General features: G+C 31.3%; 1 protein-coding gene across 1 annotated transcript in view; it reads left to right on the top strand.

Annotated features, from left to right (window-relative positions):
- The first annotated feature begins 2,281 nt into the window (after window positions 1-2,281).
- The window catches only part of LOC129972423 (putative inorganic phosphate cotransporter), a 76,907-nt gene continuing 56,452 nt past the window's right edge, over window positions 2,282-22,736 (top strand). Inside the window, exon 1 of the mRNA XM_056086559.1 lies at window positions 2,282-2,365. The gene's annotated coding sequence lies outside the window, so the exon portion shown is untranslated. The remainder of the gene's footprint in view (window positions 2,366-22,736) is intronic.

The following is a 22,736-nucleotide window of genomic DNA, read 5'->3' on the forward strand; positions in this document are numbered from 1 at the left end:
TAAATTTAAAGCATGAAATTTAGTTAGTTAATTGCTGATTAATTAACTTTTATAATTGTTATGATAATACTTTAAATTGTAGAAAGTGAAACGAAGAAAGAAACAATAGATTCTAATATTTATCAGGAAATAATAGAATATTTTAGCATGAAGTTACTATGGGCTAAATTAAGATAAAACCTTGGAAATTAATTAAATTGAAATTAGAGTTTAAAATATCATTATATATATACTTTTATAGCTTTTTCTGGATCAAAAACTTTTATTTAATGTTATAAACTGAAATTTAATAAAATAATTATCGTAAATTAGAATTTAACTTTTTAGCATAAATAAGATCGCCTTTTGAATTGATCGATATATGGAACTGGAAAATATAGAAATCCATTTCAGATTATATTTATAAAAAAAATGCACAGTTCAAACTTTTAAAGCAAATTATACTCAGCTGTTTGTATAAGTAAAATTAATTGATCATTCATTTTGAATTTTTTATTTGAAAAGTGTATTGAAAATTTATTAAAAAAAAGTTCTTGCAGGGAACTTTGAATTCCATTATTTTTTAAACAAGTATATTTCACAATTCAGTATTTTATTTTCATCGAAATTATTGAGTAATTTCCTTAAATCTACAGGTATAATTAATTTAGTTATCTACTATCACAATCATTGTCATGATAAAAAAAAATGAGGAGGGGAAAAAAACCCCGTTGTTTTAACCTTTTGCTCTTAGTGTTAAATAATAATTATGAGAAATTGTATTTATAGTTTAAAAAAAAAAGAATTACTTTGAAATTCAAAATAGTGATTCTATTATGCTATATGAAAATATTTAGAGATTAAAACGATTTAATTTCTTTTCTGGAATTGAATGAGTATATGCAATTATTAAGAAGTAATTCTATTAAATTTTTATCGCTAAATATTATTCAACTATATAATGGTATGAAAAAATATTATATTATAGGTAGCGCATTACTTTTTTTTCAATAAAATAAAGAAAAATAGTCATTTATTGAGACTTGTTGTCTCGCCTCTCTGTAGTTTCAATAGCTTTCCTTCTTAACTAGGATTCCAAGAATCTAAAAATTGTATGCACGTTAATGTGAGTTAGAAGGATTAAAGTATTTAACGAGATTCCTTTCTACTCAGGTGCACTGATTGTGATAGTAAAACGGTAGCAGATATGTATTCTCAAACGGTATTGATAGGCTTTGAATAGAAATGTGAAGAACATTAGGAGTGAAGAATTTTCAACCCCGAAATGATAAAATGCATGCAGGAATTTGGATCCTTTATTGCTTCGAGGATACATTGAAAGGAAAAGCTCATTTATCACTCTTATTTGAATTGACAGCTCGTGAGAAAATTTTTTCTTTGAAATAATTGTATTTCTTTTTCAAGCCGGGGGAAATGAATAAATGGTAATCTGGAATACAAAAACAAACTTTTACCGCGTTTTTCGTAGAATAATGTAAAGCGATATTGGGCTTATTTAGTTGGGTTCCTTTAAATCTGGGACATCTGGCACGTGCATGAATGAACACTTGAATTATCTTCAAATTCAGAATACTTTTACATATAAACTTTGCGAAATTAATTATGCTGTAAAAAGCTTGTGCATATTGAAAATAAGTTACAAATCACAGTTTGATTTTTAAAAATCTGAAAATTGATAGTGTGGTAATCGTTAATTTTGTGTTTCGGGAAATAGTATATACATCAGAAAAATAAATATAAATTTGGAAAGGTTTCAAACCTATTTAACAATGAGCATTTTACTTTAAAACAAAATAAAAGCACTTTTATAAAATTTATGAAATAAGTACGATTAATTATGTTAAATTACGATTAATTATGTTAAATTAGATTACCTCGCGTTTGCTGCGGAGAATTTGATATTAATAACTTATATAAATTTAGAGCAAATGAAATGAAGACGATTAATGTTTTGTCATGCATGATTTTACTTCTTAATTTTTTTTTTTTTTCTTCTTGTGTAGTCGTTAGACATACAAATATTTATTCAGTTTTTCTATTTGATTTGTTTTGTTCTTTGTATACATATGACAGGAATGCCGGATATTTTCAATATTCCGAGTATGCAAATGATTTTCAGCTGAGTGAATTATTTTTTTAAATTTGTTTTCAAGAATTAAATGCAATAATACCAAATATCGCCACTTTGGCGCTAAACGTGCCAATGTAAGAAACTTGAATGAATTTCTACCTCTGCGAAATGAACTCTTCCTACAGTAACCTGTTTCTATTACGCCCGCCGTAAACATAGACGAATGTCTAGCAGTATTCTTGTCGTGGACAGACAGTACATCGGGAAGGATTTTATCCGACGCAGCATAGTAGGGTAAGCTCATTTAATTATTTTAAAGTAATGCCTAATGTTTCTAAATGAAAAATCATTTATTCTCACATTAGAAATTTAACAGCTCAGTAATATCCTTTATTCGTGATTTTAATCAAATGCATTATGAAAAGAATTATTTCATAAAATGCTGTCATGTAGGCAGTATTATTGTCGATAATAATTATAATATTTGCCATAAGTATGTTTACATGCTTTGTTTACTATTATATCTATAATTGTGTTTACACAGTTAAATTTTATTATATAACATAACGAATAAACCTGAGAGTAAACAAAATAAAAACTTGCAGTACTTATAATTATATATTGTTTTATGTTGTATATTTGTTACTGTATTTAAATTAAACATTAAAGGAAGTCAATATTTACGAATAATTTCCTTTACCAAGTATTATAACTGATAAATTTAGAATGCGTTAAAAACGGACTTGTACAACAGAAAGAAGTTTTTGTTAAGTCTGCTGAAGGTAGATCATTTTCCACTACGCACTACTAAAAAATAAGCCAAATAGTGAAAATTGGTTCATTTATTTGCAGCAGGTTAATTTATTAGAAAACGCAAAACTCGACATTTTTTTGTATACTAATTTGAAAGAAGAAAAAAAAAAGGAAAGGAACAATCTACACTATTTATAGGTGGCTATAATAGCTGGAGAAAACTGTCAATTGTAATTCGAAATCATGAATGTTTTATTTGTCATTTTAATTCCTTTATTGGTTGGAAAGAATTACTAAATAGATTAAATTTATGTTTTGCTGTGGATGAAAACCAAACAAGTAAATATAAATAAGAAAATGGAAAGACTTAAATGACTGTTTTAAAGAATTATTTTTTACAATATATATTTTATGTAATAACCTTTGACTTCGTGGAAACCATGAAAATAATAGGAACTCCTAATAATGGAAATTTTTATATGTTTAATCGGATAATTTAGTAAATACGACTTTGTGCTAATAAATCATATAAAAATAATAAAAAAATTCGAAAATTAGATTGTGTTAGAAAATTGGGCACCATTTAGCACTGCTATCAAATGAACAAAGTATAACAAAAATTCTTAGCAAAATTAAAGTCTATTCAAAATTATCCAAGTACAGCAGTATGGATTATGATCTTCATTTTTCCCATTAAGAACAAACGCACTTCAGCCATTATTAGGTATGAAAATATTGAAGAGAAAATATTAAATATAAATGAGTCGTTTATAGGGTTTATTAAAGTAATCAGTGTGACTGGAGAAGGACTAGCAAAACCTCTGTTGAAAAAATGAAGTGAGCTAGATTTAAATATTATGAATTGTAGAGGATAGGCGTAAGGCAAAGATAGCAACATGAAAGGGAAGTACAAAGTTTTGCAATTTAGAATAGTTGCTCTAAATCCACATGCGATTTATATGTCTTGCACATCATACTTTTTTAATTTATTAATTTGTGATATCATTTCCAAAGTATATATTGTAAAATATTTTTTTTTGGATATTACAACTTCTATATGCTTTTTTATACCCTTTGGGGAGTCAGAATGGATTCAGTTAAAGCACACACGAAGATTCTGGAGCAGGTGGAGTTTCATCAATTGTTTCATGAGGGTTATATTCAATTGCATTATCTGATTCTATATCACTATCTGTGTTACGATTGCACATATTTGTGGTCATGGTTTTATTATCTTTAGGCTTGGAGTTTTTCTTATATTTTTTCCTGTTAATAACGGTTTTGAAACTAGCTAAGTTTTGTGAAGTGTCCGCAACTTTACACTGTGGGATATCTTGAGTACTGTCTTCCATAGGAATACTGGGTGAAAACTCTTTTATAAATGATTCAGATTTGGGACAAATTTCAGAGGGTGCATAAGATGGTTGAAACGAATTATTATCAACATGAATGATTATAGGCATTATCTGAGTGCCTCTTGTTTCTAGTGTTTTCTTGGCAGCATTAGAATAGCTGGATCCATCAACAGGTCTACGAGCTTTTACCATTCGCTTTGCTTCTGGATATGAAATGCCTTTCTTCACCTTTTCAGCAATCACTTCTTTTTCCAATATCCACGATGGACAGGAGCGAGAAAAGGACGTGTGCGAACCTTTGCAATTGAAGCCTTTTTCCGGTGCGTTACAGTCAGAGTACTGAGCTCTCAGAGTGAAAAAAACAAACAAAATGCGTCGAGCTCTCAGAGTGGAAAAGCAAGCAAATTACATCGAGTTTTCAGAATAAAAAAACAAGCTAATTGGGGTTTTTTTTTAAAAAAAGAAATCGAAAATATAACAGAAAATAATTTCTATTGTTGTTTTAGCTCTGCAATTGCCGTCACTACTTTTGTCATTAGAGCAAAAATATCCCAATGAGTATACGAATCGATTACTAGAATCAACTGTTCGTAATGAAAATACGAACATACATATAAAATAGTTCATACATATAAAAAACAAGTTCATACATATAAAAAACAAGTTCATACATATAAAAAAGAACTATCTGTGTGCTGTTCAAAATATCTTGGAAGTAATATTTCAATATCTTAGTGATTGAAGATATCGTATTTTTTCCATTTGGGTGTTGGCATTTGCACATCCTATGATCGGATATTTTTAATTAAATGTTTATATGAGTTTCTATATCTGATTTTAGAATATAATATATGTGTTTTTGTTTCAAAGTGTTTCGGATTTGGAGAGTTTGATTTTATAAAATTATTTATGAGTGTATTCCAGTAGAAAAAATAATCATTTCTATGAAATTAATTCACGCTTCTCTTAACATATGTCAACATTTATGATATATTTACATATTTTTCTTTTATTTTTCTTACGTCCTTGCATTTATATTCATATTTGTGCGTGTAATTTAGTCTTTTATTCATTTTTTCTTTCGTCAGTTGAACAATTTTCTTTCTGTGTTCTTTTATTTTTTTTTCATTCTTAAAAATTTGTAAAAAGATATTAGTATTTTCTTACCATATACAGGGTGGTATATATTTACATATTTTTCTTTTATTTTTCTTACGTCCTTGCATTTATATTCATATTTGTGCGTGTAATTTAGTCTTTTATTCATTTTTTCTTTCGTCAGTTGAACAATTTTCTTTCTGTGTTCTTTTTTTTTTTTTTTTTTTTTCATTCTTAAAAATTTGTAAAAAGATATTAGTATTTTCTTACCATATACAGGTGGTATATATATATATTTTCTAGATTCTAATAATGTTGGTACTCAAATGTCTTATTACAACTCTCAAATAAACTGAATTAATTCTTTGCTTCTCTGTCATAAAAATGTATATTCAATTCAAGAACTGCAACAATGAGATTCTAATGGACAATCATTTTATTAATTTCCAAATTTAAATCAATTAAATGCATGAAAACAATACTCGTTTGTGAAGATAATTCGTGATTCAAAGGTATTATTAATTATTCTTCTGTAAACTTTGAAGGGAATTCTTGGTTTATTAATACATATTTATTTTCTAACTAGATAAGTAACTAGATAATGTCGAGTTTAGTGGCATACAAATAGCATTTGTGTGAAATGTAAAATTATATGCAAAATTATTTCATTGCAAAGAAAACTGTAGCAGAAGCACATCAGTTACACTTTGACATGCAACATGCCCCATCGAGTACATTTTGCAAAAAGTTGATTCGGTGTTTTAAAATGATGATTTACACACCCATGACAAAGATCAAAAGTTTATAATGAGCTAATGAAATCTAATTAAATAATTATTAATGAACGAATAAGATAAGCAAATAGTTCATCAATTTGAACAACAAAATGCGTTGAAAACGAAATGTTCAGAAAATGGCAAAATGCATGAAAATTTTGTTTTCCAACGCAACAATGCTTGCCCACATATTTTTATATTAATGAAAGAGACTTTGGAATCACTTCCCTGGAATGTTTTAATTAACCTAGCGTGTTCACCAGATGTTGCTCCTTCAGATTATTATTTGCTTCTCTCCAAACTGAGTATCTTTTCCGGAGAGAGATTCAATTCCCAAGCAGATATCAAAAATGGATTTGACAACTGAATTACATCGAATCAGTCATAATGCTTTTTGTTTTCTTCTCGGGATTCGTTTGTCACCCGAAAGAAGGAAAAATGTTGTACTTTCTACGGAAAGATATTTTGAATAAATATATCAAATTTTTATAGCAAACAAGTGTTTTAATTAACTTTAAAAATGACGGTGATATGGTTATATACCCAATAATATTAGATATCTTGAGGCAAAATAACTCATTCTACATATTAAGCATATTCAATTAATTCCCAAATAATTTACAGAGGAAAAATTGAAAAATGATTAACATGACATAATTAAATATTTGAAACGCTATCATTAACGATATCCGAACAATATTTCAAATTAATTCTAAATATTGCATTTTTAAATAAAAATAATGAATTATGATCGGAACGGGTGACCTGGTGAAGTCACTTTGCCACAGGATTATATAAAAGAAAATACCATACTAGAATAAATATATAATACAAGTTAAATGCTATAAAATAATACAACAACACATTTATATGAATAACAGCACTGCATGTAGTATGAGGCATGAAAAATATAATGGCAAATAAGATGTAATATCAACAATAGAATACCACCAAGTCAAAATTTGTCAGAATTCAATTGTCAAAGCAATACATGCTTCACTTGTAGTGATCCTTGAGATTGTGTTGTTATATGATACAAAGAGGTTGCATTTCATTAAAATTGTTTTGTGCCCTTTAATTAGTGAATCCTTCTTTTCTTATTTAATTCAGCAACAAAAGCCTTTTGTAGTGGTTTCCCACAGGACTTAATGACTCTTATTCTATTTTAAAAATGATTTGTTGTTATATGTCTGATCAATCTTAGAACTTGTAAACAACATTTTCGAATGTCTTGTCTTTTTGATTAAAATTTTGGGGAAAGATATTCAATAGTTTAGATTTCTAAAAGGTGCAAACTTTTTAGAATTTAAAATTTTAGTTTATTTTATAAAAAATAGTTAGACACCTTAATTGACTTTTCTATAGGCATTGTGCGGGTTTGAGACGCGTGAGGATAGAACCTGGGACCTTTGGGTTAGCAGCCCTGTAACTAACTGATTTTGCTAAAACAGCTGTTCGGACAGAAGCGCTGTTACTGGCTTATATGCGATTCACCACAGTACTCTCCCTCCAGTGAGGCGAAGGGGAGACGAAAGATATTGCGTTGAGTGGTGATGTATTATGTAGTAGCTGTTGTCTTAATGGGCCGTGCCCTTATTTGAGTAGCACCAAGCGTTATGGCGAGAGTTTGTGGGTGCCGACGCGCCAAGTGTGTCTGGCGACTTTGGGTTGCTGCGTCACGTGAGTCTGACGACTTTGCTGCGCCAAGTGAGTCTGGCGACTTTGCTGCGCCAAGTGAGTCTGGCGACTTTGGTTGCGGGTAGATGGCGCCACAACAGCTGTACGAAGGTTGAAGGTTCAGCGTCCGAGGTCACCAATGTGCGGTATGAGACGCGTGAGGATAGAACCTGGGACTTTTGGGTTAGCAGTCCAGTAACTAACCGATTTTGCTAAAACAGCTGTTCGGGCAGAAGCGCTGTTACTGGCTTATATGCGATTCACCACAGCATCAACAAAATAGGTAGTTCTGCGTATACACAATGGAAACATAGTTAAATAATTTACTGGATATATCTTCAAGTTTTGTAAATTTAGAAATCCGTTTTGCTGCCTGATATAATTTTTATAATCATTAAAAAAAAAAAAAAAAAAAGAACACCCAGTGAGAGTTGTCTCCTCAAATCTTTCTCACATATTCTCTCATAAATATGTCATTCCTGAGAATGCCTCCTAACGTCGTACAATAATTACAAAATATTCTTTTGGCATGAATTTAGTCTTTTAACTGAATCTTTTCATGGTTTTGTAATTATCTTGTGATCTTTTATATGCACAGACGGCCTTCCACTGATCAGATTTTACTCAACATTTGATAGAAATCTGCAAATTTGGTGCAAAGACCGTATACCAAATTTGAACCATCCTACCCAAAACGTTTTTGAGTTATCTTTTCACAGACAGGCAGACGGACATTTTCTAAAAATGTGTTTTTGGAACTCAGGAAGTTCTAAAACGTGGAAGTTCGTCAAAATCCCGAGTTGAAATATTTTGGCGATTACTTTGAATGAGAATTTCAAAGAGTTGAGTTTTTAAAGGAATAATTTCTTTAAACACTTCCGTCTTAAAAAAAATAGTAAAGAATATGAAATTCAAATTATCTATGAATTGATTATCTATTAAATAGTTACTGGTGAAAGAAAAAAAATTCTCAATCCCACCAATCGCAAGAAAAGTTTTTATCAATATTTAGTTATTGTCCTGTCAATCATTAATCTGTTATCCTATTCAGTTGTAAGATAAGGATTCTTATAGTTGTAAAGATAACATTTTTTCTGATTTTTTTTTTTTTTTTTTTGAGTGAGAGAGAGAGAGAAATGAAATTTTCTACAATATACCTTAAACTATTTTGTGGAAAACAGTGTATAAACTATATAAACGAATAATATTAAGTGCGAAGAACTGATAAAAAAGTATATGATATGAAATATACCAAAGATTCCAAGAGAGCGAAAAATATATTACGAGTCAGAGTGACTCCCGCATCTAATGCCGGATAAAACAATGAGTCAGACTGAATTGCATCTTTAGTTTTCTATGTTGAAGAGTCAATATGACCTCATATCATTTGGAGAATTTCCGTTGAATTGGAGTTTGCGAGTAATTCTTGTACGATATCTCATCCTGAATAATGTCAAAGTTAGATAGTATATCTAAAAGAAAACTTTTCCCAGAAAGTACAGGATGACAAATAGATTTGGGGGGGGGGGACTCAAATGACTCTATGTTATCAGTTCTGAGTTAAGCAAAACAGGGAACAGAAAGTTTCGTTTTTTAATAAACGAAAAAATTGGGTGAATAAAAAGAAAAAAAAGTATTTTAAAATTACTAGTATTTAAGTTTTTTGCGATTAAAAATATTGCTAGTAACTTTTTACTTTGAATTTGAATAATTTTTTCTAATGTTTTTATTTGATATTTAGAGAAGATTTTTCTATAAATATATTGAAATAAAACTAATATATTATGCAGTTAAAATTTTACAGGAAATCTTTTTATGATATTATTATACAATCCGTATATACAAAATCATTATTTATATTATTTCTACTTTTTTGACAGACAGGAATGGGATAGGTTCTTTATGTTTGCAGACCACAGGCTAAGTCGGTTGAACTAGAGCTAACAAAAAACGGAGTATCCTTTGGAACAATCTTTTTAAAATATTAATTGGAATTTTAATTGATTTAAAATTAAGGAAATTTTGGCGTTTCTCCATTATAATATCCAAAAATATTATAACACAAAAATGTTTAAATCACTTTCAAACTCAAGACCATTTAAACTACCAATCTTATGTCAAATATAAGGAATGTGTACTGGAAACAATCTTTTTTGAAATATTAATTGGAATTTTAATTCATTGAGAATATAGCGAAATTTTGCATTTCTCCTCGATAACTTCCAAAATTATTATAGGACAAAAATAATTTCTAGATCATTTCAAAATACAAAATTATGCCAATAGTTTTTTCGTTTATATCAATCGTTATAATTTTTCTACCCTTAATTATTTTTTTAAATATGTTAAATACATTTGTTTAAAAATAAATTAAAAATTTAAATCAAAACATAAATCGTTTTCATTGTTTCTATTAATAATTCATCTTGGAATTTTCCAATTTTGTAAATCAAGATATCAAAATGTGGATCATTTTTTCTTTTATTGAATAGATTTTTGTATAAGTCATGGTTTTAACGAAATTTAGAGATTTTTTTGTGCTTTCAGTTAAAGTTGATTTTCAGAAAAAATCAATTTTTTAAAAATTCTTGAAGGGATTTCATTTTTAAATACGTCTGCCATTTACTGTAATATAATTTCGCAAATAAAAATTCAGGAAGGAAATTCTGGAATTACATAGCCTGATGAAAAGAAGGGTGTAAGGCATTTAAAATAGTATGAAGCATACGTATCAAAATTTAAACATGCTTAAATTTTGAAAAAAAATTAAAAAATATTTTTCCCAAAACACCATTAAGATCAAGCTACGGAAAATATTTAATTACTGTTTATAGCATTCATTAATCTATAGCAATTTAAAATAAATAATTTCTGGTTTGTTATGATTATCCATCTTTTATTTAGACGTTGTTTTTAAAATTTTATCTTGTAGAATAGAATGATGCGAATGCGACTCCGGTAAAAAGGCATGTTTATAGTTGGATAAATATATTAATCTCAGCCAAACAGACTGGAATTGAAAAAAAAAATTAGTTTTTTCATTAGTTTTTAGGAAGATTTTTCAATTAGTTTTTAGGAAGAAAATTAGTTTTTTCATTAGTTTTTAGGAAGATTTTTCAATTAGTTTTTAGGAAGAAAATTAGTTTTTTCATTAGTTTTTAGGAAGATTTTTCAATTAGTTTTTAGGAAGAAAATTAGTTTTTTCATTAGTTTTTAGGAAGATTTTTCAATTAGTTTTTAGGAAGAAAATTAGTTTTTTCATTAGTTTTTAGGAAGATTTTTCAATTAGTTTTTAGGAAGAAAATTAGTTTTTTCATTAGTTTTTAGGAAGATTTTTCAATTAGTTTTTAGGAAGAAAATTAGTTTTTTCATTAGTTTTTAGGAAGATTTTTCAATTAGTTTTTAGGAAGAAAATTAGTTTTTTCATTAGTTTTTAGGAAGATTTTTCAATTAGTTTTTAGGAAGAAAATTAGTTTTTTCATTAGTTTTTAGGAAGATTTTTCAATTAGTTTTTAGGAAGAAAATTAGTTTTTTCATTTTATTGTACTGAATTATGATCACTATTTTATTTATGATCAAAAATCACGCAATATACAGGAGACTCCAAACTCACTTATTTTATCGCTTAAAAACATTTTTGGTGTAAAAATGTATGGGCATAAGTGATCCGTTGGGACTCAGTCACAAGAAATGAACTTGGAAATTAATATAAATTGTTTGCTAACAATAGCCAGAACAAATATTTCATTGCAGAACTTTTTTATAATGATAGCAAAAAATTGTATCTACAAAAGAAGTTGGTGGTGCTGCCCTAGACCATCTATGCATCCAAAATCCTTCCCAAATGGTAAAGAATAATACGTGGTGAAAAGAAACCAGCAACTGGTCTGAAGATCTGAGACACTAGAAGGAGAAGATTAGTTCTAAGTGCCTATTAGTTTTAACTGAGCTCATTGGAATGGTCTTCACGCGCTCGATGACCCTATCAAGAGTATATATTCCTAACATACTTTGCTCATTTCGCTTAGAAATACTCTTCAGCAGACCAGAACATTGAAGGGAACAAAAGAAGTAACACTTGGCAATGACTAAATATAATAGTTCGATAGTAATGTGCTAGACCATCTCTATGAATTTAAAATCAACCCAAATTGGAAAAAAATGATACATGTTAAAGGAAAAGCAGCAACTTCAATTGATTTGAAGAACTGGGACACCAAAGGGAGTAGGTAAGTTCAAAATGCTATTAGTTTTAACTGAGCTGATTGGAATGCTCTTCACGCTTTCGATTACCCTACCAGGAGTATATATTCCTAACATACTTCGCTCATTTCGCTTAGAAATACTCTTCAGCAGACCAGAACATTGAAGGGAACAAAAGAAGTAACACTTGGCAATGACTAAAAATAATAATTCGATAGTAATGTGCTAGACCATCTCTATGAATTTAAAATCCTCCCAAATTGGAAAAAAATGATACATGTTAAAGGAAAAGCAGCAACTTCAATTGTTTTGAAGAACTGGGACACCAAAGGGAGTAGGTAAGTTCAAAATGCTATTAGTTTTAACTGAGCTGATTGGAATGCTCTTCACGCTTTCGATTACCCTACCAGGAGTATATATTCCTAACATACTTCGCTCATTTCGCTTAGAAATACTCTTCAGCAGACCAGAACATTGAAGGGAACAAAAGAAGTAACACTTGGCAATGACTAAAAATAATAATTCGACAGTAATGTGCTAGACCATCTCTATGAATTTAAATCCTCCCAAATTGGAAAAAAATGATACATGTTAAAGGAAAAGCAGCAACTTCAATTGATTTGAAGAACTGGGACACCAAAGGGAGTAGGTAAGTTCAAAATGCTATTAGTTTTAACTGAGCTGATTGGAATGCTCTTCACGCTTTCGATGACCCTACCAGGAGTATATATTCCTAACGTACTTCGTTAATTGCGCTTAGAAACACTCTTCAACGAGCAGCAGGCCAGAACATTGATGGAGATTGTTGCGGATTATACATAGATGGCGCTCCCGCCTGTTGTTTACTTCCTGCTTGTAAACATCCACCCCCGAGAACGGTGACTTGCGTGGGAGGAACGGACCCCAGCCAGGGCTGCCGTGTGGGTACTAAGCGCCCTTGTTCAAATTGAAATTTGGCGCCCCTTTATGGGATTCTGTTGCACTCTTATAAAGTGCTGCAAATTATATATGAAATACTCTTTTATGGTATTCAAAATTTGACTTTCGAACTGAAAAGCTTTAAAATTATAATATTAAAACACGTTTGTCTAATTGTTTATTGATTTTTATTATTACTTAAATTATCTTATTGTTTTTTATTATTTCATAAATTTTAAAAATAAGACAGGGATAAAACATTCTTTAAGTAAAATATAAGAATTAGAAAATATATTTAAATATATATTCTCCTAGCTTTAGCAGCTAAAAACGCTCGTATCAATTCCTTTATATTTAATTTATCCAAAATTTCGCTGTCTATGGATATAATTGACAAGTCCATTAAGCTCACCTGCGCCATGGTAGATCACATGTAGTTCTTTAAAATTTTAAGTTTTGAAAAACTTTGTTCTCCAGTAGCCACCGAAGCTGGAAGGGTTAAAGAAATCCGTAAAGCTATTCCAATATTTGGAAATGTATCGGTAAGATAGTTTTCATAAACATCGGTAAGATTGTTTTCATTTAAAATATTAATAGGTGGCATATCCTCTTTGGTAAAACATCGCAAATATAAGGGTATTCCCTGTTAATTCACGGGCACACTCACACGGTGGTGTCGCCACCATCATTACGGGAAAAAAAGCAAACTAAACAACGACGTTCAGCCGCAACAGCTTCACAGCACATAAAGAATAAATATATTCCGATACAAAACATTCCCAATTCCTGTTGTTACATGTTACAAATTCTTATATTTTTAACACGTTCCGTGTGGTAGCACAAACTCTACACGGAACGTGTTTTTATTGTTCGTATCGGCAATCAAATTTTATTTTACACAAACGAAAACAACCCGCAGGAACGAAAATAAAGGTAAAACTAAATTAAAATATAAAATAAAAATAAAATCTCATTTTAATGCTTAGAAAATACAAAACATGCAAAATTGCTAGCGTATAATTAACAACTTTTATTTAAGTAACATTAAATAAAAAACTATAAGTACTATAAATTTTGGCGCCCCCGTGGCCCAGGCGCCCTTGTGCGGTGAACAATTTTGCCACCCCTACGCGGCGGCCCTGACCCCAGCGGTAATGGAATTTACCCAGAGCGTTAAACTCTGTTCTTATTGTTAATAAAAAAAATATCTAAAGGCACCGAGAGTTGGAAGTTTTTCATTAAGCACCCCCTCTGACCACAGGTGCATCAGAGACAAAAGAAGTAACATTCGGCGATGACTATAAATAATATATAATAAGTTGATGGGAATGTGCTAGACCATGAATTTAAAAACCTCCGAAATTGGAAAAAAAGATACACGATAAAGGGAATGGTCTGAAGACCTGGGACACCAAAGGGAGTAGATTAGTTCTAAGTGCTTACTCGCTCTGGTACCTAATTTTATTTTTTAATTCATTTCTCTATGCCTTGATTGCATCTAAAGTTTTATTGTATACCATTCAGTTGTTTTAGCAACAGATAATTCCAAACACAGGAAATTATTTTATGGTCATCATTTTTAAGTATATTTTACTTGTATTATACGAATTATAGCATCGCATTTATTAGAATTCGTTTTTGTGATATAGTTGAATTGAGATTCATTGAGAAATTATTTACGTTTTTAATAGAAATGAAACACCTTATCATCCCAATAAAGTTTTATTTCAGATTTTTATTGCTTGGAATTCGTTGTTATGGAAAAACCGATTGGAGTGCTGTTCTAAAAATTTTACTACTCTTCGAAATTTTAATAAACTGTGCAGGTTGAGATTCGAACTCGTAACATTAGGGTTCATAGCCGAGTAACAAAGCCACTAGACAAAAGTGTACACTCTTCTCCGGAAGTTGTTATCTGGCTTATGATGTTACCACCACAATAGTCTCCCACCAGTGAGTCGGTAGAGTTTATCGCGCCAGTTATGGCGAGCGACGAACGTGATTACCGTGCCAGGCGTTATGGCGAGCGACGAACGTTGTTATCGCGCCAAGTGTTATGACGGACGACAGTGAGCGTGTGGGAGTGGTGGCTGCCGGTAGATGGAGCCACGACAGCTGAACGAAGGATACGGTTGTTCAGAACCAGGGTCACCAATGTGCATGTTTGAGGTTCGAACTCGCAACGTTAGGGTTCATAGCCGCGTAACAAAGCCACTAGACAAAAGTGTACACTCTTCTCCGGAAGTTGTTATCTGGCTTATGATGTTACCACCACAATATCTTATTCAGTGAGCCAAATTTGATTTTCTGGTACATATGTATTAACCATAACCATAAATCGCTAAAAAGGCAAAATCCACGCCAAAGATCACGATCTCTTAATTATTGTTTGTCAATGTCTTCAAAGACTTTTACGGCGGTATCCAAGATTCATAATTTTAAGGGACGGGTAAGTAAAATATATTTGAAAGTATGTGAAAAAATTTGGATAAAAAAAAAAAGATAACTCCCACCGGTTTTACTTTATTTTGAACCCTTTCGACTTTTTCACTCATGATTGTTCCCAAAGTAAAATTATGTTGTTTTTTTTTCAATATTTATGGCTATACTTAGACAGGAAAACACCTGGGGATGCCACCTCGCCCTTTCTTCAAACTTTGATGCCACATCAGTGGGAGGACATTTATTCTTAACGAATACAACGTGCACTATGCCTCTTTAATTGACGGTTTTTCGATTAAATAGGGTTTCGATTAATAATGGCAACTTTATTTCAGCTTATTCCTATTGTTTTCTATGGTTCATTTTGTGTATATTTTTCCATATATTATACTTGATTAGCTTTTTTCATATCTAATTTTGTGTACCTTCGTAGATCTCATTAACTAGCATGCTTTCGTTAAACCAAACAACTGATATCTTAGCATATAAGCACAGTCGAGCCTAATCGTCTCGATGACATGAAACCAACTTGTACTTAGCAATTAGATAGTCGGGATAATAAGCTCAGTAATAACTAATAGACGCTGTCCCGTCCAAATAGACAGGAGGACACAGACTTGTGATTTCTCTTCCAGCTGAAAAGCTATCAGTATGGTATTTAGTTTTAGTTTCCCTAATGGGTATAATAATGCTGCAGTGTCGAAATACCTGAACTTCTAATACAATAACATCTTCTACGGGAGAAGTTGCATCATGCCAAGTGATGACCATTGGCAATACCTGAATTCGGGCTCTTGCATTGATTGTCATTCAGTTCATGATCTTAAGAAGAGCATATGTGGTTATCTTCCTTTTTATATCCGCCACACTGATTAATTAATCTTAAAGATTATATTTCAGGAGCATGAAGTCAGATTTTGCTGTTCTGCATGTGAACCTCAAATACAAACAGACGCAAGCCAGACAGTGCAACTTATTATACAACCTTTTCACCAAAACTGTAAATTCCAGTAAAATGGTCCCTACTCATCTACGTACAGATGAAAATGATAACTCAAAAAAAGCATGAATGGCATAACCCATATGAAGAAATGCCATCAATAATGACTATGTGTCAGTCTGTTTCCTCATGCGTATGTGTACGTGCGATAACTCAAAATACAGAGAGATGGGGAAATGAATTTTGAAATGAAATTTTTCAACTCAAATTGTAGATGTGTCAAATTTTAGATTAAAACCCTCGTTTGACTGCCTGTACGACAGTTCATGTGTGTGAATGTGTTTAAGCATCCGCATTAGCAGTTTTTTGCTTGCTGTTATCGTCGGTGATAAATGGATGTATAGCAGTAGAAAGCTTTATTTTGTGCAACTGCTCCCAACGGGTTACAGCATTCGAATGTACATGTGTGTGTATGTGTTTAAGCATCCGCATTAGCAGTTTTTTGCTTGCTGTTATCGTCGGTGATAAATGGATGTATAGCAATAGAAAGCTTTATTTTGTGCAACTGCTCCCAACGGGTTACAGCATTCGAATGTACATGTGTGTGTATGTGTTTAAGCATCCGCATTAGCAGTTTTTTGCTTGCTGTTATCGTCGGTGATAAATGGATGTATAGCAGTAGACGGCTTTATTTTGTGCAACTGCTCCCAACGGGTTACAGCATTCGAATGTACAAGATCATAATTGCTATAGGTGGCGCTTTTGCTTGCCATGACATAACATTCCATCCGGTGTTGAAATATGCAAGATTTCAAAACACAATTATACATTTAGCTTACATTTGCTTAAACCAAATAAATAAAACTATTAGATGAAATATTTACAAATGAGCATCAAAATTGCAAAATATATGCAAATTGTATACTAAACATCGTATAAATACAATAAGTAAGTATATACAACATATACAACTATCTTTCCTAACTAATTTAATTTTCAAAGTTATCCTTTATCGGTAAGAGACATTTTTGAAATTGGGCGTGTAAAAATACCTGTGATAGTTTTTAATTTAACAACTCTTACTCTGCTCTCATTTCCATAAATTATCTCTAAAATTCTAACCATTGCCCATTTGCAAGGAGGCAAATCATTTTCCTTTAACAATACAAAACATCCGACCTTAACGTTATTTTTTTAAGTTGCCACTTATTTTTTTGCTGTAAGTGGTTCAAATAGTCAATTTTCCAGCGTTTCCAAATTGTTTCAACACATTTGGTAGTATATTGCCAGCGCGACAACCTATTATCAGAAATATCCACAATTTCCGGTTCAGGTATTGAAGTAATTGGGCGTCCAATGATAAAGTGTCCAGGAGTCAAAACTTCATATGCATTAATGTCATCTGATAATGGAATTAAGGGACGTGAATTAAGTATACCTTCAATATAAATTATTATTGTTTCAAATTCTTCAATAGTTACTTTAGCTAAAGTCCTATAAAGATGGTGTTTAAATGATTTTACTCCTGCCTCCCATAAACCTTCGAAATAGGGGAAACAAGGGGGGAAAATTTCCATTGGATTGATTCTGCAGATAAGTAATTGACTAAAGTCTCATTAGTCTGATAAACTAGTTTTTTAAACGATTTAATTCTGAAGCAGCACCCTTGAAATTAGATGCATCATCTGACATCAATGTTGCAGCCTCTACGGGCGCAGAGTCTCTTTAAAGATGCAATGAAAGCTTCAGTTCTCAAATCTGTTACCGTTTTTGGGTGAAGAGCTTTAGGTAATGAGAGGGCCCAAGTGAATCTTAAAGACTCGCTATTTCTGACAGCACTTCCGTTTTTGAAAAAGAGTCCTTAGGCTTGATCTTTACCTTATATGTAAAGCAATCTTCTTTTGATCCCAAAATATACCTAATGTCTTTACAGAACTAACACCTTGCTCTTTCGCAATTGAATAGGATGTGGTAGACAGGTTTTGTAGTACATTAGAGTTATTAGCGACCCATTTGTGAAGTTCTTTAGGAGTTCAGAAATCTGGGTTTGAAGATTTTAGTATCTTCTAGCGCTGCATCACCTGGCAGAATGTCATCCATATAGAAGTCAGAACAAATCACATCTGCAGCCTTAGGAAATTCCTTTTTTCCCCATCTTCTAAGGCCCTTAAGGTCCTGGTAGCTAAACATGGGGCAGAAACTGTTCCATAGGTTACTGTACACAGTTTGTAAATCTTCACTAGAGCATCAGCACTTGTTTTCCAGCCAATACGCTGTATGTCTCTTTGAATAGGATCGATAAGTATTTGTCTGTACATTTTTTTTTAATATCTGCACTAAATGCGTATCTGTGCATTCTGAATTTACTTACTATGGAAAAATGATCTTGCTGAATAATACCTCCATTTAGTAAAATTGAATTCAAAGAATATCCGCTTGTTGTTTTTGCACTAGCATCAAAAACCACTCTTAAGGGGACGTTTTCTCAGGTTTATATATCGCGTTGTGGGGAATGTAATAGTTCACATTGCTATCAGCTTCAATTTTAATCCCCTCCATTCTAAACTCTTAGATTCTCGCATAAATTCCTTATATAAGGTTCCACAGTATTATTTTTGTTTAATTTATTCCAGATACCATTTAGGCACTTGATTGCATTTTCTTTGGAATTTTCTAACAATAATTCGGCATTTTCTTTTATGGGTAACTGAACTATAAATCTTCCTGTTTTATCTCTTTTATAGGTTTTAACAAAATGCTCCTCAGAAAAAAATTTCTTCTTCACTATTTGTTATTTTTTAGCATTACCCGGCAATGATTCCAATTCAAAAAATTGTTTAACTGCTACATCTAAATTTGGTTCACTTACGAGATAACAACTGGCTTGTTGAGGTAACTGAGGAAGAATGCCTCTAACTAAATAACCAAACTTTTTATTTTGTAATATTACATCTTCATTTTGAAGAGAAAGTTGCTCAGGTTTTAAAATCTCAAAAAATAGCTCACTTCCTAATAGTATATTAATTTGGCCTAGTGTGTGGAAATTGAAATCAGCTAGTTCAATTGAAGAGGGAATATTTAATTCAGATATATTTAATTTCGATACAGGAATCTCATCGGTTATTTTAGGAAGAATAGAACATTTCACCAAGTGTGAAAATGAATAATCTCGATTTGATATTTCAATGTTAGCAGCGTGTTTCATAAACTGCGTAATTAATTCCATTTATACCAGTTACACCTTGCTTTATAGATTTTAATTTGATTCCCAATTTTCTAGATACATCTTCTCGAAGAATACATAAAGTCGAAGCATTGTCTAAGAGCCCTCTTAATTGAACTCTGCGACCATCTGCAGTTTTCACATACATATATAAGAAGAGTGTTTAATATAACCGATTTATTCGTTTCTATCACCCGTTTAGTATCTCTCGGATTCAATTGACATAGGCTTGTATGTTTAGTTTCGGTTTCGTTTCAGCATCTGTTTGGCTTTCGCTCGCCCGTGCCCTTGAGTATGAAGTGATAGCATGAATTTCAGCTGACTCATCATGCAAGATCAAATTATGCCTTTTACTGCAACTTGGAATGTTGCAAGAATATTTTGATTTATATCCCCGGATGAGGTTTTAGACAGTTAATGCATAATTTGTTATTCCTAACAAAATTCTTTCTGAAATTCTATATTTTAAAAAGTAATGCATCTAAATAGTGCGTAATAGTTTTTGCATAAAATTCAAGCTTTAGTATTCGAATTTATTTATTATTAACTGTAAGAATTTTCGTTTCCTCATATACTCTCGTATCTTGTGGACATTCGTATTTACTCGGAATACGGTTAATACTTTCTGACAGAAAGCTTCGCTTTTCAAGAAATTTCATCAAATTTTTCAAATGTAAGAATTTTTGCCGTATTTAGAGAAAGCTCGAATTGTTTCCTTGTCTCTTTGTCTACTTTCTGTAGAATGATATTTACTAGCATTAAATCAGATAGCTTATTTTGTTCGAATTTAAGAACCTTTAACACTCTGATGTTTTTATTAACGCAGTCCATTAAAGCGCACAGTTCTTTACGAATTTTCACAAAATTTATTATTTCTAATATATGAGAGTCTATCAATTGACATTTATTTTCATAACGATCTGATAATGCTTTAAAGAGTGAGTGAAAGTTATCACTAGATGATTCTAATAATGTAGCTTCTCCTCTTAAACGTGCACGGAGATAATACAGCTTTTGAGAATCATTTAATTGTTCATTGTTGCTAATTTAATTAACGAATAAATTTTTAAAATTTGCAAAATCGGCTATTTTTCCAGAAAATTCTGGTAGTGAAATTTACGGAAGTCGGATTTTAGTTACTGAGTTATCCTTTGAAACAGAGTTTATTTTCAATTGAATTTAATAATTTACCTCTGTTTCTTCAATCCATATATTTCCGCATTGAAAGAATGCAGTCGACTCTCCATGGCCGAATGGTCAAAGCACTGGTCTCTTAATCAAGAGATCGTAAGTTCGAATCCCGCTAGAGACAATGCGATTCGCAGTCTGTGTAAATATTTAATTCCTTGATTTTATGTTTTCCTTTATTTCATGTTCCAGAAGATTCTGTATCTTTCTTTAGTTTACCAGACAAGTGTTCTGGACTTTTCTTACTGTCTCCAGAAAAGTATTCTGGAACTTTCCCTGCTAGTATAAAAGCAGAAGATTTGTCAGACACTGTGTTCTCAGTTCAGAGTTGAGTTAATAAATTGGTTTAGCTCTACTTCTTGTGTGTGTCATTGAGTTCCACACTAAAGAACCTACGTGACAATATTTATTTGTTCAATATCTTCTAGGATAGTTTCTATATCTTCCGATGTTTCAATACCACAATATTGTTCGGATATCTTGTCCAACTGTGCTTGCAATTGTCCAAATTTCCTTAACTTCATTTCTAATTCAGCTTTAATGTCTTTGGAATCTGACTTTTCGGCATTAAAGGTTTCGATTCTTTTCGGAGTAGTTTTTATGGAGCCTTTCAGTTTATTTAGTTTCTTTTCTGAAACCGCATATTGGTCATCGCTTTTTTCAACTCTTTTATCCATGGTATTTGCTTCGGCTCGCTTTTGATCAATGCTATCGCAGATTATAAAGGGATGTATAGTAGTAGAAAATATGGATGACGCTATAGTTATTAAGGCTTTATTTTGTGCAACTACTCCCAACGGGTTACAGCATTCGAATATACAAGATCATAATTGTTATAGATGGCGCTCTTGCATGCCATGACGTAACACTTGCCAATCAAAGTATACATGAATATAGTTACTAAAATATACAATATGCAAAAGAAATTAAATTTGCTATATGATCGTGCCTCAAACAACTCAAAATACAAAGAGTTGGAAAAATGAATTTTGGAATTTGATTTTTCAATCCAACTTGTATATGTGTCACATTTTACACTAAAATCCTTGTTTGATCGATTGTTCGAAGATCCATGTGTGTGTATGCGTTCAAACATCCGCATTCGTATCTTTCTGCTTGCCAATCCAAAAATACTTGAATACAGTTACTAAAAGATGTAACATGCAAAAGAAATTCAATATTGTATATGATAGTGATGACCTTAGCATAGTATATGATCCAAATAGTAAATCTATGATAAATTTGGACTTATCCGCTACAAGTATGTATATGTATATGTAGAAATACTTGTTTAGAATGGAATACTTGATAGAATGAATTTTGGAATGAGATTTTTCAATCCAAATTGTATAATAGATGTGTCAAATTTTGTACCAAAATCCTCGTTTGATTGACTGTATTGGTGTGTACGTGTTTAATCATCCGCATTCACAATTTTGCTTGCCAAACCAAGTATACTTGGATATAGTTACTGAAAGATGCAACACGCAAAAGAAATTCAATATTGTATATGATCGTGATGATCATAGTATATAGTATATGATCCAAATAGTAAATCTGTGATAAATTTGGACTTATCCGCTACAAGTATGTATATGTATATGTAGAAATACTTGTTTAGAATGGAATACTTGATAGAATGAATTTTGGAATGAGATTTTTCAATCCAAATTGTATAATAGATGTGTCAAATTTTGTACCAAAATCCTCGTTTGATTGACTGTATTTGTGTGTACGTGTTTAATCATCCGCATTCACAATTTTGCTTGCCAAACCAAGTATACTTGGATGTAGTTACTGAAAGATGCAACACGCATAAGAAATTCAATATGGTATAAGATCGTGATGATCATAGTATATAGTATATGATCCAAATAGTAATTCTGTGATAAATTTGGACTTATCCGCTACAAGTATGTATATGTATATGTAGAAATACTTGTTTAGAATGGAATACTTGATAGAATGAATTTTGGAATGAGATTTTTCAATCCAAATTGTATAATAGATGTGTCAAATTTTGTACCCAAACCCTCGTTTGATTGACTGTATTTGTGTGTACGTGTTTAATCATCCGCATTCACAATTTTGC

Source organism: Argiope bruennichi, chromosome 6 (assembly GCF_947563725.1).
Source record: "Argiope bruennichi chromosome 6, qqArgBrue1.1, whole genome shotgun sequence".
NCBI lineage: Eukaryota > Metazoa > Arthropoda > Arachnida > Araneae > Araneidae > Argiope > Argiope bruennichi.